General features: G+C 41.7%; 1 protein-coding gene and 1 pseudogene across 4 annotated transcripts in view; both read right to left on the reverse strand.

The window, feature by feature from the left end:
* Positions 1–18,726, reverse strand: part of Efcab11 (EF-hand calcium binding domain 11) — a 192,248-nt gene that overhangs the window by 100,893 nt on the left and 72,629 nt on the right. The window lies entirely within an intron of this gene.
* On the reverse strand, positions 11,100–12,610 carry Gm19238 (predicted gene, 19238; annotated as a pseudogene).

Consider the following 18,726-nt stretch of genomic DNA (forward strand, 5'->3'; position numbering starts at 1 on the left):
TGGGATTGGCAATGATCTCACACTAGGCTCACCTTTCTAAAACCATTAATTTTATGCGTTATATGAAAGCTTTGCCTCTGTGTGTCTCTGTGTATGCCTGATGGCTGTGAAGTCCAGAAGGCAGCGTTGAATTCTTTGGGACCATGGTTACAGACACTTGTGAACTATCATGTAGGCACTAGGAATTGAACCTGGGTCCTAGAGAAGTGAAGCCCGTGCTCCTAACTCCTGACCCATCATCTCTCTAGCCCTCAGCTTGCCTCTTAACATCATTATTCTAGGGACTAGGTATCTAACACATGAATCTTTGAGGGAAGCAACAGCGCCTTTGGGAGAGGCAGACACCACCTTTATCTCCCCAGGCTGTATGTATAAACACACCTAACTTTGAGAAGAAATCCTACGAATACTTACTGCCTGGCTCATAAGCAACAAAGGAGGCTCATGAAACCTAGCTCCCTAGCATGCTATGCTTAAAGGGATTAATTTTAAAAATAGCAAGGCTATTTAAAATTCTTTCTCGAACATGGAAACAACAGTCCTATTTACAGAGCCTGTCAGAGGAGTGGGAGGGTCATGTTGGTCCTCCCTCCCCCAACAGATTGGTGTTGTCTAGCCCCGACCTGAGGCTCCTAGGCTCAGGCAGTTAGAGGTTTTGAGGGAATCTTCCTGCCTCCGATTTTTAAGCAAGAGCAATAATTTTCCCCTGTAACAATAGTTTGAAATTTAATTAACAGTTGTAAAAGACAAAGGCCTACTATGAGATGGAACTTTAAAAAACACTGAAAGGTGTCTGAGGGGGAAGGAAGACTTCCTGCTGTGTGGGAGGCTCTGGACAGAGCCGCCCCTGCTTCATGGTACCCTACAGTTTGCACCGTTTGCACCGTTTCCTCCCAACTGGTCAGTTTACTCATGGTACTAATGTACTGACCTCCCCTCTCCATTACCCTGTAATTCAGACCCTTCCTTTAAGTCCATCATATCCTCTGCATTACTAACACACCGACCTCCCCTGGATATTATCCTGCAATTTATACCTTTTCCCCTGGCTCCCTCGGATTTCCCGTGTCACTACTAATGTACCAGTGCCCACAATCTGTACACCTTTCTGACAATCTGCACTCATTTTTTTTTCTTCCTTCAGAGAAGCTGGGGAAGGGTTGCACTGCTACTCTGTGTCTAGTGTCAGAGCTTGCAGAGACTGTGCGACTCTGTGTCTGGCATGAGAGCACAGAGACTGTGAGCTCTGGATGTATGGTGTGTAGGAGGCTGTGGAGGGCTGTGCACACAGTGCTTGGTGGAGAAAGGTGGAGAAGCACTCAAACTGGACGGAACGGGCTCTGCTGAGGATGGCTACTCTTTTTTTTTTTAATCTATGTATTGTGTGCACGTGTGCATGTGTGTGTGTGTGTGTGGGGGGCTGTGTGCCTTTGTGGGACACAGGGACTAAACTAGTGTTTTAAGGAGGGAACTGGATACAAACACATCCAGAGGGAAGAACACACGAAGACACAGAGGACACAGTCATCATCGACGAGGCAGGGGGAGTAGCTTCAGTGGAGTGACCCTACTGACACTTCATCTCAGACCTAGCCTGCAGGACCCCGAGAAAATAAATTCTGGTGTTCAAAACATCCAGCCCATGATCTTTTGTGACAGCAGACAATATATCACGGATCAGAGATAGTGGGGTGGAAAGAAACGGGGATAGATAGATGGCAGATTTAGATACAGCTTGGTGACCAGTGGTCAAGAAAAGAAATTAGCTTTTAAAGGTTCCCACGACGGATAAGTGGTAGATGGTGACATCATGAATGTTGTAGAAGAAAGGGTGAGCAGGTCTGAGGTATTCAGAGCATTTGGGACAGAAGACAGAATGTCCCCTTCAGCAGGGACAGAAGACAGAATGTCCCCCTTCAGCTGGGACAGAAGACAGAATGTCCCCCTTCAGCAGGGACAGAAGACAGAATGTACCCTTTCATCAGGGACTGAAGACAGCCTAGACTGCAGGGCTTCCTGTTCCTGTCCTCAGCTCTCGCCTCCCTGTAGGCACAGACAACCTGTGCTATCATTTCTAGTTTTAAGTGAATCCTAGGGATTTGAACTCAGTTCCTTACACTCACACAGCCAATGCTTTACCACTAAAACATCTCCCTAGCCCAGTAAAACATTTAAGCCCAAAACTTCAGCATGGAGAGTCTGGCTATGACTACTTTGGCTGAACTGTGTCTATGTTGGTCACTGCTCTACATCTCTTCTCTATTGCTGCAGGATGTGGCTTGCTTACCAAAACACGGGAGCTCTACGATTTCAAGACAATTACCAAGAAAAATTCTATTTTGCAGACAGAGCATACAAAGATGGCTCTGAGGAATGTTTAAGACAGTAATCCTTTTATTAGAGGAAGCCTGTGGTGGCTGTGGAATGTGGGGTTCATACCGCTTTCAGTTTTTACAAGGTCAAAGCCAAGTTTGTACATTGGAAACACGTCTTATCTTAACTGCTGCATATGGGATGAATTAATTGACTTATTTTTAAATGCATCCACTGGCCTTTAGAAGCTTTTATTTATATAAAGGTACTTTTGAACTTTACAAGCAGGTTGGATTCTAACCACTGTCCAAATATTTAAAGCATTAGATATAGGCAAAGCAACAATTCCTGTCCAAGATATAGGATGAAAATCATTGCCAAATGCCATCCTAAACTATCTTTAGGAATTTCCACTTATTTTTCATATATTATATTAACATACATGTGTATTTAAAACATTAAATCACACAAATATAAAACATATTTCTACTGTATTTATGAAAGAACATGAAGTGTATTTTAAATGGCAATCAATATCTTTACAGTGGCCAGTTATTTTAATGAGTCTAACTTTTAAAGGAACTTGCCTAGGTGACAATAATGAATGTCATTGTTCACCCAAGGTTTCAGTTCATTTTCTGTCATGGCTTTTCTCATTTTAACCTTGTAGCAGATTACATCACAGGCATGCGTCTCTTCCTCCTTTGTCTTCTGCACTTCCCTTTATTTTATTTTATTTTTTGATGTTGTTGCTAAGCAATGTGCATAACATTGAGATGTGCATTCTTCGTCTTTGAACACTGTCTACTGGGCATTATTTCTTTCTTCTACTTTGCCCAGATTTGAACTAACCTAGACTGTCATTTCTGGTTTCTTTTGATCCTGTTTTGGCTAACACATACTATCCCATCATTTGGTCCTTTGATGAGCAGCTATTGTATTTAACCCAGATTTTCTGTTCCTTACTGCTTTTGTTAAGCTCTGGTGGACAGACTCGTATCACATGGCTACTTTCTCTTTGGCCTCTTTTTTGTGTCTTCATTCAATTTTATCTAAATAATTAGAAAGAAACCCCTCACCACAACCTTGGGCTGCTTGCTATTAATTTCCTTGCTGACCCAGATGTTGACTCCTTCCAGAACCACATCCCAGGGATAACTTTCTCTAACACCTCTCATGTATGTAGTGACACCAACTACAGCATAATCCTACAAAATAATATTCTTTATTCAATTTAAATGCTTCAGTGAGCTACATTGTATTTTTCACTATGTCACAATGCATTTGATTTGTTAAGCTATGATAAGTTACCCCAAAATACCCTTAAGCCACAAGACAGAACTCCAACAGCTCAATGGTTCACAAACATAGGTTGTTGTTTTCTTTTATATGTGCCCAAATAAATACTTTTAAAGAACATTGAGCTTTAGAACACTGGGATATTGTCAAAGCAAATTAAATTGTAAGCTAACTTACACAACAGGGTACACACAGACTTGTGTTTCCATTCTCACCAGTGGAGACAGAGATGTCTAGGAAGGGAGTGGGCAGAGTTAAGCTTTAGGATCTGACAGTTCCTATCACTCTGCAATAGCCTTCGAAGGTCCTGGGTTTTCTAGTTATACAGAGAGAAAGTGGTGCTTCCTTTCCTCTTACAACACAAGAGGTTACAGACTTACAGAAAACTCCAGGCAAGATTCACTCTGTCCAAACTCTAAAGCCACGTTGTCCTATGAATAATGTCAGATATGTTCATAGCTGCCAGTGCTAATAGCAGTATTTCCTCTTCTCTGATTTAGACAAAGTTTAACTCAATATAAATATATTTAATGCTTTCATTTATTTTTAATGTTGCATGTAAGCCTTTCTTATTACAGGATTCTGCTGTTCCAAATATTCCTGCATCCTTCATTCCTGTTTGAAACCTGAATACCTGTGTAATGGTGACAGAATCAGAAGACAGGATTCCTGCAGGCCGTCCCTGTGACAGCATTGGTGGCTGCATACCATATGAGCAAACAGAAGGAGCCTATGCTGTGGGCCCTCCCCAGACTCTGGGTCTCCAATGCTTCCATCCCTGACTTAGCAGCTGCTGGAACCTCGAGAACTGTTTGTATTGCACTGTACAGACCATAGTGTTTCAATATAGCAGCCAGAGTGGCCTACGGCAGGATCTTTTGAGTGCTGAACTGCACAGCCAGACAAAAGGAGACAAATGACCAGATGCACACCAGTGTATTTTAAATCATCTTTCGGATCCTAATTGATTTCAATTGAACATGGTTTTTAATTAGTTGGAAAATAATGAAAACCAAATACCGACATGGAAAAAATAAATAAATCACTTAAGTAGAAAATAAACGACACAAACAGGCCAGCTACCTCGCTCAAACTCTTGGGCTTAGAGAAAGCTCGGCTGTTGAGCACTCAGGCTTTGGAGTGGGTCTGTCTCTCTCCTTAGCTGGCTCATTAAGAACTAGTGTGACTTGTAGGGGAGTGGGCCATGGTAGTGACAAAAGTTCTCAAGCTAGAACACTTGGGCATGACCCTCATTTGACCAAGCAACCCCACAGGGCTGGACTGTCTACACTTCACTTTCTCCCTTTGCAGAATGGCAAATGAGACTTAATTCACAGGGGGAGGGAGAAACTATTCCAGGACCTCTTTTGCTCCTTGGTCACAGTAGTACCTTCTTCCAAGAGTGTAACTCATTAGCATTTATCAAGGTTCAGGTCCATGTCCCACAAAGATATTGACTGGACTCTCCACAGAACGCACAAGCCGGCACGCCAGTCTTTCCTGTAGTTTCCACAATGACTATTGCTGCTGTCTTATTACTCTATAATTCCTTCTGTAGTGTTTAGTGACATTGTTCTTATTATTAGTTTAGTTTTCTTGATTACTTTTTTTTTGGCATTTCATGTTACATTTTTAGGTCAGCCTAGTTCATATGACATCCTCACGAGTCTTTCCAATGTAAGTAAGTTAACAGGTGCCTGAGTATAGACTTGTTGAAGTAACTAAAGTAAGTGATGAATCATTATTCTCTTTACCTACTTTAACAATAAATCTTATCTATCCAGAATTCAGTGACCAGAACCCAAAGGAATTTTAATTCAGTTGCTCTTATTTATTTATTCATCTATCAATTATTTCATGTCTATTTATGTTTATGGTCTACTGTATACCTTAGAACAAATGTATCACCAAAACAAACCTTGTCTGGAATTTATCAACACCAACATACAAACTTTAAGGCATATACATGCATGCCAGTGTTAAACCCAAGGATCTACATTATGGCTTCACCCGGGCCTGGGGGGATGAGTGGGACCAGTCATTAGACTTTTTATGATCTTCTAAAAAGAACTGTTTAAGAACACACTTGGAGACTCACACTGCTTTCTGACTGCACACTCTCCTGCTAGCACCTTTGTTCCACTTTCAGAAAAGCACATTCTTTATATTTGTTTTGCAACAGTGTGTTTCCTGGGTGTTTAACAACTTTCAGGGTGCCAGAGGAACAATAAAAACATGGCCTGCAGGAAACATTGTACTATAGAGTGTACACTGAAAGGTCTAGCTACCCTGACCTTACTGCTTTTGTTTTGTTGTTTGTTTGTTTTTGTTTTGTCAATGGAGAAATGTCTGTGGGGAGATGTTCTGAATTCAAGTATGCTTAGAGAGGTAGTGATTTTTTTCTTAACCTTTATTGTTATTTTATGTGTATAAGTGTTTTGCCTTCAGGTATATCTATATACTGCATGAAGTGCCCCTGGAGGCCAGAAGAGGGCATCAGACACCCTGGAACTGGAGTTACAAATAGTTGTGAGTCACCAAGTGGGTGCTGGGAATCAAAACTCAGGGCCTGTGGAAGAGCAGCCAGTGCTCGTAACTGCTGATCCATCTTTCCACCCAAGATGGTGATTTTCTTTTTAACTGAAAACACCTTTTTCATATATTATATTCTGATTACAGTTTTCTCTCCCCACAATTCCATCTAGACTCTTACACCTTCTCACCCATGCAAATCCACTCCCTTTCTTGCTCTCCCTCATTAGAAAACAAATAGGCATCTACAAAAAAAAATAAGATAAAACAAAACAAACAAACCAGAATAGGATAAAATAAACAAACAGAATAAAAACCAGCTAAAGAAAAAGCACAAGATATATACACAGGTGCACATGTGCGCACACACACACACACACACACAAACATTTACACACCCAGAAATCCCATAAAAACACAAAACCAGAAACCATAATGTATAAACAAAAGACCTATAAGGTCCAAAACAAAACAAAACAAAACAAAAATCCGACCCCCCTCCCCCAACCAAACAAAATCAAAACCCCTCTAAGATAGCAGTAATTTTCATGTGGCAATCTTGACTCTTACTTACTGTGAAAGAAGAAAGAACGCATGGCTGTGAGAGAAAGCACCATGAGAGCAAATCAAAAAGACCAGAGTACCTTCTATTGACCAACCTACCCACCAGCCCAGTTAGCCACGAATCCACCCACATCACCTTACAGTTTACAAATGGGCTGGTGGGAAATGCCAGTGTGGTATGGAGGTACCATCTGTGCCTCGTGCCTTTTCACTGTTGTTAGGAATGAGAAAAGGATTGGGAAACAGTCTTACTCTCTCCTCTCTCCGTCCACAGCTCGGTTACTTGTAACGCATGAGTCAAAGGAGGCAGAGGGAAATGTTCAGCCCTTATCTTAATGAAATAAAGCATAGCACAGAATGCCTCTGGATAAAAGGAACTCATATTACATGAATGTTTTACAGTGTCCTCAAAACCTATTCAGCCTCGAGAAAAACACTTTCATTAACTTTTGTCAGAAGATGATTGGAGAGAGTGGAGACAAGGTTGAGTTGGCTACCGCTCTGCTGAGCAAGCATGAATACCTGGATCCCTAGCAACCATGGAAAAAAGAAGTAGTCAGGTTGGATGTGGGGGTTCGCTGACCAGCCAGTCTAAGAAACAGAGCTCCGGGGTCAGGGAAGATACCCTGTCTCCAAAGCAAGGCGGTGAGGAATTGAGGAACACACGTAAGAATTGACCTCAGGCCTTGACCTGCACGTACACACACTATACTTCATGACACGACACTACACTACACTCACATATGCTACACTACAGTCACACATAGTTCACTACTCTATACTCATACAAACACATAGAGGGAGGGAGGGAGGGAGGGAGGGAAAGAGGGAGAAACATGTCTATTTTCCAAGCTACTTGTCATGTTTAAACTACTCCTCTGTTCCTTGATTCATTCCTACTGAGTACCTGTTACATAGGAACAGATACATTTCACAAGGCTATATATTCTACTATAGCTTTTCTATTCTCGCCGTGAACATCTACTGCATCCAAGAAGCAATCAAAGGGGAAAACCACATGATTATATCAATGGGAGCCGAAGAGACCTCTTACATCATATGTATTCATAGGGGCTCCCTTAATCTGATGGCTATTATAGGCCCTCCCCTCCCTTCCCTGAAAAGATGAAACAAAGCACAGAACACTACTACAAACATCACATCTAATATGAAATACTAAAGCCTTCTTCTCCCTGCTAAGACGGGAAAGACACAAGATGCCGGAAAGCACATTTACTAATCTCAGCACAGGAGGTTCTAACCAGTGCAACAGTAAGAGCAAGCCAATGATGTGAAAAACTGGTACAGACAAAGGTTACTGCTCAAAGACGACACTGCTCTATGCCTAAGAAGCACAAACTATCACAATTCCTAAGATAAAAATAGAATTGATAAGCTAATTTAGTATTAAAACTAGATGTCTCCATTTTTAGGTTGAAGCTCTAACCCACAGTGTTAGAGGAAGGCTTTTGGGAAGTAATTAGGTAATGAGGATGGGGCCTTATGGGGATGAACATCCTTATAAGAACAGGAAAAAGGAATCCTCTCCCCCATGAGCACATACCAAGGAAGTGCCACATAAGCCCTTAGCAGGAAGACAGCCATCTTGGACCCAAGAAGAGAACCAGACTGTGAGGGCACCAGATCGCAAACTTTCCAGTCACAGAACTGGGTAAAGATGCACTCCCTGTGAAGTCACCCAGTCTGAGGTACTTGTTAGAGCAGTCACAACAGACTAAGACTTTCAGCAATGTTGCAACATAAAGCCAGCATAGAAAAACCAATGAGAATTTATACAAACTAGCAGGACACTTAAAATATTTGTACATTTGTATAGTTGTATGATATAGCATGCAGAAAAACTTACATTAAAACAATGAAACAGTAAGAACAATTAGAGAAAATCATAGAAAAGGAATCACAGACCTAATCAATTGGAATACTCCAGTTTTTAGTGGGTGTAGGTAACTGATTAAATATAAAATCATATAAGATTCATAAAGCAGTATAGTGGGCTAAAAATGCCGCTAAGGCACCAAACATCAGGATTGGCTTCTGTAATAAGAATATGGTGTTAGCACATCAATGAGTTGGAACCGAGTCCAGGAAAGAGCTGGTGATGCAGGCTGCAACCTGGTGAGCATGTGGAGGCCACTTTACGCCCCCATTATGAAGGACACTTTATGTCACCACAATCTACTGATTTAGCTGTTAATAATGCCTTTCAAATATCTTGACAGCAAGGCCCACATCAGTTTTTAACCAAATTTTGAGGTCACGTGGCCTAGCCAAGCTGATATGTCAGGTTAGAGGAATTACATTTATGTTAGGCAAAGATTTCTAATGTAAGACTAAAAAAAAGTATTAATCATTTAGTGGTAAGTGGATTTCACTGTAAAAGTCACTTTGTCTTTAAAAGAAAGTGCTAAGAAAATTTTTTTAAAAATCATAGATTAGAAGTTGTATATGACTTAAATAAAAATCTTTTATAATTCAGGACTGAAAAAAAAAATCCCAACCAATTCAAATACTAGGCAAGACTTAAATAAACACAGATGTGGGCAAGGATAAAACCCAACTGTTGGAGTCTCCGGTTGTTTTCCAAGCACATATTTAAAAGTACCAGGAGCCACCACTACCTGCCTGTTAGAAAGGACTACAGGACCCAACACTGCCAAGGCAGCATGAACCACCCCTGGGGCTTGTTACTGAGCATGCAATGGGCTACCCACCACAGAAATAGTTCTCTAGGGAAGTAGGTCCGAGGTGTGTGCAACACAATAAAACACAACTATACACTCCACAACACAACTATACACTCCACAACACAACTATATACTCCACAATACAACACAACTATACACGAAATGATGAGTATCTGGAATAGGTTTACTGATCAGTTCAATTCAGGAATTCAGCAACTGGGCAATATACATCTATTCCAAACCACCTATTTTATGTGCTGTATAGGATGACAACGGTGTGACATGATTTAGGACAATCTGGGAAAAGCTGTAGCATAGGGCCAAAACTCTGAACAGCAATGCCAGAGGCTGGGAGCCCAGTCAGGGAGCGGGAAGAGACAGGACACTCAGCACTGTGACCCTGGTTATTCAACTGGACACAACTATCAAACCGACACAGTATTAACACCTACTAACAGAGACTCCCACCACATGTAAATTATACCTCATAAAGTCAACTCCAAAATAATGGCACGGAAAGCCAAAAGCTGTTTGTAAAATTATAGCAGAATGAAATCCAGTGTGTGAAGATAATATAATGTAAAACTTCATGTTGTTGAGGAATTGTTCTTACAACTTTCCCATGTTTTCCAAGAAAAATTCTGAGTGTCAAATCATTACAGTGTTTGGATTCTACTAGACAAACATAAAACTTGATATTTCATTTTAAAGGTCAGTACTTATACTATACTGAATGCATATTTAAACCTACTTTGAAAAGTCTTAGTTATCCATCTAAAAACACCTGTGGACGACATACACAGCGTCTAAGACTCCTCCCCAGGGAATACAAAGACTGCTATCCCCAGCACAGCTGCAAGACTTGACCCAAGGCTGGCTTACAGCGTAACTAGACTCTCCACACCAGTATCTGGGGCAGGCAGGGTTCCTTCAGCCAAAAGCAATCTCCCACACAAAGGTGCTTTTATAAATACTCTCGCTGTCTGTGAGTGTCACAAGGTGGAAAAGGCTTTAGAGCATGGGCCAAGCTGAAGTCTTATACAAGAAAGCTTACCGCAGTAGGAGCACAATGTTGAAGGGCTGGATCCACCTCCCCAGGAGACTAAATAAATGTGGAATTACTATCCAGTGCAGCTGCAAACAGCAGTGAAAAGGAGCGAGTATAAGCTATATGCATACATACAGAAGAATCTCAAAATGTCATGCGGTGAGAAAAACTAAGATTCGGTAATACACAAACCACTACCATACCTGTCACATTTGAATACACACTATATTAGTTGGGGTTCTCTCTCTCTTTTTTTTCTCTCTCTCTGTTTAAAAAGTTTATTGTTTTAACTTGTGTGTGTTGGGTGAGGAAATCTAATAGTATTTGAGAGCAGGTGCGTAAGGAAGCCTTGGGGTCAGATCCTCTGAGCTAAGGCGCTGGGAACCAAACTCAGGTCGTCTGTAAGAGAACCACGCTGGTTCTTGAATAGCAGACACATTGCTCCAGTTCCATAATTACATATTTACCCAACCATGACTAGACAGAGGATGAGATGTAATTTAGCAGTGTCATGCCAAATTTTACTAACTATAAAGATTCCCTCCCCGGCAAGTACAGAGTCTCAATACACAGTTCAGGGTGGCCTTGAACTGAGTGATCCTGCTGCCTCAGCCTCTGCAGTGCTGTGGTTACAGGGACATAGCACTATGTAGAGCTAGAAGATATTAATAATCTCCACTGACAATGTGCCAACTCATTAACATTGAGGACCGTTTGTTCAATTAGTAAACCGAATTGTTTTCTCTTACGTGAAATCATTTTGCTTGATTTATTTTTTTCTTTAAATCCAAACTAGGGATATGTAACTTTTCTCCTAAAAAATCAAATTGCTTTTTTACAAATTGCATTCTCTGACTTTCTCATCAGCCTGCTTTAGGATGTCCATGTGTTCAATATGCTGGCTCGAAGTTTGGCCCACACCATATGGTTGTTTAAACCAAATATCTGAGCAGCAAACTTGGCTGATCCTTCTGGAGAAAGTATAGTTGAACAGCCAAGACCACTGGGAAGTCAAAGAGATGACCACTCATCCTGAGCACCCCAGTCTGGTGTGATTGGGGGACAGCTGATAACCGGATATGCAGTATTACCAGACATCACTGGGCCTAGTCCATTGCGTCTGCCTGTCACTGCAACAAATACAGTAGCTATGCCATCCCCCTCATATTTTGCTCTAGTCCTCAAAGTTTCATCTGATCCTTTATGCACGGATGTTACTCTAAGTTCACACAGAATCCCAAAATTTCCACAAGCCTTCTTAATTGTTTCACAGTGACCAAGGTCAGAGGTTGAGCCCATCGGCACTACCATCCTGCACTGACTGTCTGACTTGAGACGCAACTCCACTCGGTCTGCAAGCCACTCAGCGTCTTTCTTTACCATCTGGAGTCCTTCCGGAGTTACTTCTTTGAGATCACGGTAAGCTTTCTACTGGCTCTGATCTCCCGATGGCCATAGTCTCCAGGAATCATTATCAATGACATCAGCAAGAACAGTCTCTTTGGTGGTTACATCAACACCAAATTCAAACTTCATAGCAACCAGCATACAGTCCTGGGTCAGCCAGAATTTCTCCAGAATTCCAAATATAGCTTGTGTGGCGTGCATGGCTCAGGGTGTCCACTTCAGTCTGCCCTATAACAAGGCCAGCAAAACACAATTCTGCAGCAATGAGCTGCTCCTCAGACCACTGTGGGTCATTACTGGCATCGTCCTTGAAGAACATCTCCACTTCGGGTGGGAGACTTGTATCCCTCTTTTACACCAGGGCTGCTTCTGAGGAAAGATCCAGCTGCTATTCTCCCGCACACCCATTCAATGGAATCATTCACATTGGGGTGCAATGAAAGCAGTCTCCCCAAACTTCTTGGGGAAAGCAGTTTTTATACCAGCTTCCCACAACTGAGATATGCGGCTGATGATCTTATTGGCGACGGCGGCTTTGGCTTCCAGGTGGTTCTTCCTAGCTGCATTCCCTGCTGTGATCTGGTCCCTGGACTGCAGGAGGACTCTGCTTGGGTTATCTAACAATTCATGGACTCCTTTTGTTTTACCCTCATAGAGCTTCTTCCCGATGTTCAGTACTTCAGCTGTCACCATTATCCTAGGTGAGCTAGAGGAGAAGACCACATGGGCTAGTTGGGGTTCTCTAGAGTCACAGAACTTGTAGAATGAGTCTCTGTCTGTCTGTCTGTAATATGTATGTGCATATAAATACATACATAGAAACACAAGCACACAAACACACACACACACACACACACATGGATTTTTGAAATGATTTAGGCTGTAGTCCAACTACTCTAACAATGGCTAGCTGTGAATGAAAAGTTCAGTAGTCAAGAAGTTTTTGAGCCCCACCAGGCTATGTGTCTCAACTGGCCTTCTGTATATGCTAAAATGCTGAAGAAATCAGCTCCAATGCCAGCGAAGAAATGGATGTGTTAGCAAGCAGGCAACAAAACAAAACAAAACCCAAAACCCAAAAACCTTCCTTCTTCCATTGTCCTTACATAGGCTTCCAGCAGAAGGTATGGCCCAGATTAAAGGTGTGTGTGTCTTTCTGCCTAGAGATCTGGATCAAAGTGTGCCCCATTTCTAGATTGTACTTCATTCTAGATTAGTCAAGTTGACAACCAAGAACAGCCATCGCATACACCAAAGAAGATAATGGACTTTGTAAGTAAATACCAGTCCAGAAATACAACGTCCATAAGATTCATAAATATGGTGATATGAACTGCAAGCTTTCTATGCAAAGGGGAAAGGGAGACAAAAAGAAAGCACACATTCATAACAACGTGTGTACTGCTTATTTCCCTATGATTTTGAAATATGGCTAATGCTAGATGAAGCTACATTGCCGAAAGGCAGTGGCAGTATGCAAATTTTTGCTGTATTTAAAGGATTTACAATGGACCCAAAAAGATTAAAGTCCGTACATATTTGGCAGGAGCTGTGACTTCCTGCATTTTTGATGACTTACCACAAATACACAATACTTACCATAAAAAAAAGTAAGCCTAGAAATCGAGTATACCTACCATTACTTTTTAGTGACCAGAAGCTAAAGCGAAGATCAGTCTGCTCCCTTTAAGCCTCGATCTGAGGGAAATCTCATAGGCGCAAATGAATGAACATCAGTTCTCCCAACATGAACTGCCCGTTTCTCTGCAACTTTATACATCAACTCAACAATATCTAAACAACCGTGTAGTTTTTGCTAACCCAGGCGTTCAGAGACCATCATTAGAAGGCAGGCAAGTTTGTTCCTTTCACACATCTTTATAGTAAAGATTGAGAGGCTGACAACAAAGAAAAAAGAGCATCTCCAGGATTTGAGAAGTGCGACCAAGGACAGGAAACTGAGCATCAGAGAGCTGAGGGAGGGGCAGGGTAAAGACACTGGGTAGGGAAGGTGACATGCGATGTCATTAGAACTGCAAGTGCAGGGCTGGTGAGATGGCTCAGTGGGTAAGAGCACCCGACTGCTCTTCCGAAGGTCCAGAGTTCAAATCCCAGCAACCACATGGTGGCTCACAACCATCTGTAACAAGATCTGACGCCCTCTTCTGGAGTGTCTGAAGACAGCTACAGTGTACTTACATATAAATAAATAAATCTTTAAAAAAAAAAAGAACTGCAAGTGCAGAAATCTGAAGGAAACCGACGACAGCAAGTTTCTCACCTAGTCACAAGCGATATGTATACCATGAGTGGACAGTATGGAATCACAAGTGGACAGTATGGACATCACTAGTGGACAGTATGGACATCACGAGTGGACAGTATGAACAGCACGAGTGGACAATATGAACAGCACGAGTGGACAGTATGAACAGCACAAGTGGACAGTATGGAATCACAGGTGGATAGTATAGAATCACAAGTGGACAGTATGGACAGCATGAGTGAACAGTATGGACATCACGGGTGGATGGTATGGACATGAGCTTGGCTACAAGTTTGCTAAGCCTACAGAGAGGATATTCACCACCTTGCACTTGTTTGACATTTGAGAATTTTTTTTTTAAGTTTAAACCAGAAACAACCTCTTTTCTTCTTAAGGTCACATTGTGTGGGGTAGCTAAGTCTAATCAGTACCCAGGTTTTACACTGACGTGACATAGCGTAGAAAGGGAAACGATAATACAGCAAGGAATCCTTAAGGAATTTACTGAAAGACATCAGAAAAATGTAAGTCTTCCCTAACATATGCACCAACCATTTAGAAAAGACAACAGACTGTAAATATATCCCTGCGAACAGGTGTTGGGGAATAAAGAGAGCAAACAGGCAGGGATCAAAAAAGCAGGTGACTGTGAACGGTAAAAATATTATTACAGCAAGACATTAAACATCTGTATCATATTTCAGCACATGTGTTAACGCTCTAACTTTTCTTGAAGCCATAATGTATTTTCTTGGGAATGGATATACTACATCGTGGATCCTTTCATTCCAATGGGGTAAAAAGACCCAAACACACACTCATGGAGAGGCAAGCTCCCACTTAGAAGTTCCATCCCAGATGGTATAAGAGCATGGAAACGCTATACTCCCTGAAGTCACTGTCTAATACAGGGGGCTAGATGACTCAACCAAGGCAATGATTAGAATTTCAAGGAAGGAAATGAAAAAGAAAATGTTCCAGCTGGTGACTAAATGTTTATGTTTCTCCGAAAGTCCTACATTGAAAACTAACCACAAGAGTGACGATATTAAAGGCCTTTGAAACACCATCGAGTAATGGATTCTGAGTGCCCAGAAGTGGCTGCAGAGACTAGAGCTCTCTCCTTTATCCAGCTGATGACGCAGCTGTCATTGGAAGTTTGGAAACCGAAGACGCTTGCTCTTACCTGCAGCCTTCAGAGGGGAAAACAAAGCAAACAAACAAAACCAACTTCTGTTGTTGATATGCTACTCAGTTTATGGTCATTTTTTTTTCTGAGCCCTGGCCTCATGTATATCAGCACAGCCTCAAATTCACTATGTGGCCAAGGTTGGCCTTGAACCCCCATCTTCCTGTATCCATCTCCTGAGGATGAGTCACCATGCCCAGCTCTATGTGGTGGTACTAGGAATTGAACTCTGGGCTTTGTGCATGGAAAGCAAGCACTCTACCCACTGAGCTCCATCCTCAGCCCAGTTTATGCCATTTTTGGCTCAGAAGCCTAAACATATAAAGGTAGCAGACGTCATCTTCTTGTGACAAACCATGATGCCTTCTCTGTGCATAGTGATAATGGCCACACTTCAGAGAAAGATCAAAAAAGGAAACGCAGACCAGACAACTATTCTGTAAGAAAACAAATGCCGGCTCGCTAACCTAGAAACCCGAAGGCTGAGAAAAGCCTCTGCCATCAGGCAGGGTTTGCATAGGATAATGAGAGCGATTCTCCAAATCTGAAAATTAATAGCCATGAAACAACACCAAAGATTAAAAGAGGCTAAAGAAAGTCAATTTTCTCTAATCAGTTTTTGTACAAATGTATAAAGCATATTATCCGCGAGGTGAGACAACATGAAAATAATTCTTTACAAAACCAATAAAGCGTTTGATAAAATAATGGATTCTGAAGCCAGACTGAGTTTTAATCCTGTTGTATTTGTTGCTAGTTGTCATACCTTGGCCATGTCTTTTAGTCTTTCTGGGCCTTAGTTCATTTATGACCTGGTTATCTTTCTTGTTTGTTTGTTTTTGTTTTGTTTTCGAGACAGGGTTTCTCTGTGTAGCCCTGGCTGTCCTGGAACTCACTCTGTAGACCAGGCTGGCCTCGAACTCAGAAATCCGCCTGCCTCCACCTCTCGAGTGCTGGGATTAAAGGTGTGCACCACCACGCCCAGCTTGACCTGGTTATCTTGAAGACTGAACAAGTAAAGGGCCTGAAGAGCGCTTGGCATGTGTTCATGCTGCGAGAACTGTCACCCTCTTCCTGGTTTGTTTTTATTTTACATGATTATTACTATTATTACTTTAGATGCCCTTCTGTTTTCTGTAAGAGAGAAAAAGAAAGGGTTGGGATTTGGGTGGGTGGGAAGTGGGGAAGATCTGGGAGCAGTTGGGGGAGGGGAATCATATTCAGAATATACTGTATGAAAAAAATCTATTTTGCACTAAAAAACATTTTAACCCTCATTCATGTGTACAAGAGCTGTCTGCTACACATGACTACTACCCTGCTCACAGACTGGCTTTGAATGGTGTGATGGTTTATATATGCTTGGCCCAGGGAGTGGCACTGTTAGGAGGTACAGCCTTGTCAGAGTACGTGTGGCCTTGTGGGTGTGGGCTTTAATATCCTTGTCCTAGCTGCCTGGGAGACAATATTCTGCTAGCAGCCTTCAGATGAAGATGTACTCTCAGCTCCTCCTGTACCATGCCTGCCTGGATGCTGCCATGTTCCTGCCTTGATAATAATGGACTGAATCTCTGAACCTGTAAGCAGCCTCAATTAAATGTTGTTCTTATAAGAGTTGCCTTGGTCATGGTGTCTGTTCACAGCAGTAAAACCCTGACTAAGACAAATGGCATCTTTGGGAATTTGTGTTTTAGGGAGGTTCCCACTACTCACTCTAAAGAGTAGGCCAATATGTCTTTTACTATCTGTGCAAACTGGGTCTGTGTTGAAAACTTGCTTTTCTCTAAGAGGCTAGAAAGTTGGTGCATGGTAGACATACCATTTCTTCAGGGTGGTTATAATACAAACCCTGGGCACTGAGTTTCCAGTGAGTTCTTAGCAACATCTCAGAATGTTGTCATAATTGATGCTAGACACTTAAGTGGCCTTCACCCCATGAGCCTTTCTCTCTGCTGACCATGGCCATTATCCCTTGACTGCAGTAAATCACGAGGATGGACGATCGTGTGCTGGGTCTTGGGAAACTTCCGAATCAAGAACTGGTGCTTTGTGAGACTCATCAGTCTACCTGGACACAGAATACCAACTGCTTTGTCCGCAGTTATATTAGGTGTTATGTAAGTTACATAAGGTGGACCTGTGGTATTATAACTTGATGAAACAAACAGTCCCTGACTGCACATGTGGTTTATAAGGAGCAGCAATGAAGTTGCAGTCCAGTGACACACTCACTATATCAGTCCAATTTCCTGGTATTCTGCTTCTGTTTTGTGAAAAATAAACATTTAGCTTATATCTTCTAAATAATAAGCAACATAAACACACTAAGTGGTTAGAACTATTTGTATGTCTTCATATCCTACAAACAGCAATAAAAATTATAACAAGTAATTCTGAAGTTCAGAACTTCAGAAATTCATCATTATTTTTATAGATTTTCTGTATTCTTAGAAATAAGTGATTATTAGACTTATTAAAAATTGGAAAAGATTAGTCTACTCAAATAAATAAGTAATTGAGAATTAGAATATTTTGAAAAGGTGCTCGGAGGGAAAAAGCAACAATTCCTATGGCTTTCTGGTTTGGGATATTCAGATAAATTCTCTCGCTGGAAAGACAAAAACTTTAGGCTAAAGCCCTCCATCAAAGCCACTTGAAGCCCCCAGGAGGTAAAAAGTCAGTGGGCCACTACTAGACCCACTCAAAGCAGATGGAGCCCAAAGAGGTGAGCACTGCTGTGGTAGCTCTAGCCCACTTTTGCACTGGGGGTGCCGACCGGTATTGTACATTTAACCTTTGGTTTGGCCATTACTTTAGATTCAGGACTTGCTTAGATAAGGTGTTTCATCGGACAGATTTCCCACATCAACCCAAAACCCGAAGGGTTACCTGGACATTTCCCTGCTGCTGAGAAAAGTAGGGAACCCCTAAAACAAGATGGCCCATGCTTGAGAGGAGGCCATTGGGTGACCTTGTGAGATTGGTCCTCTGGATCTAAGCAAACCTAAGGGGACCAAGGCTCGATCTGTGTGCCTGCTTTAACATGGTATTCAGTTAATTTGGTTAACAGTGTTCCTGTTCTTCAGGGGAAAACAAACTACCCTAGAAGGATTCCTTTACCCTGGGCCCCTGGAAATCTCCACAAGTGACTTTTCAAGGCCAGTGAGTATTAAATGTAAAATATGGTCTACAGGGAAACTAGTCACTCTGAGCAGGAGCCAGCAGAAACAGACCTAAGTGGACTTCAAGTAGAATTTCTATGCTTAAAAATAAGTAACTTCAAATATAAACTTTAATATGAAGAAACCATAAAATGGGATGTTAGTAAAAACCTTTGTACTTTTAATTCTCTTAGAAACACTGAGGAGTCTGATGGTGCTGCACACCTGTAATCTCAGCACTT

Source organism: Mus musculus, chromosome 12, assembly GCF_000001635.26.
Source record: "Mus musculus strain C57BL/6J chromosome 12, GRCm38.p6 C57BL/6J".
NCBI lineage: Eukaryota > Metazoa > Chordata > Mammalia > Rodentia > Muridae > Mus > Mus musculus.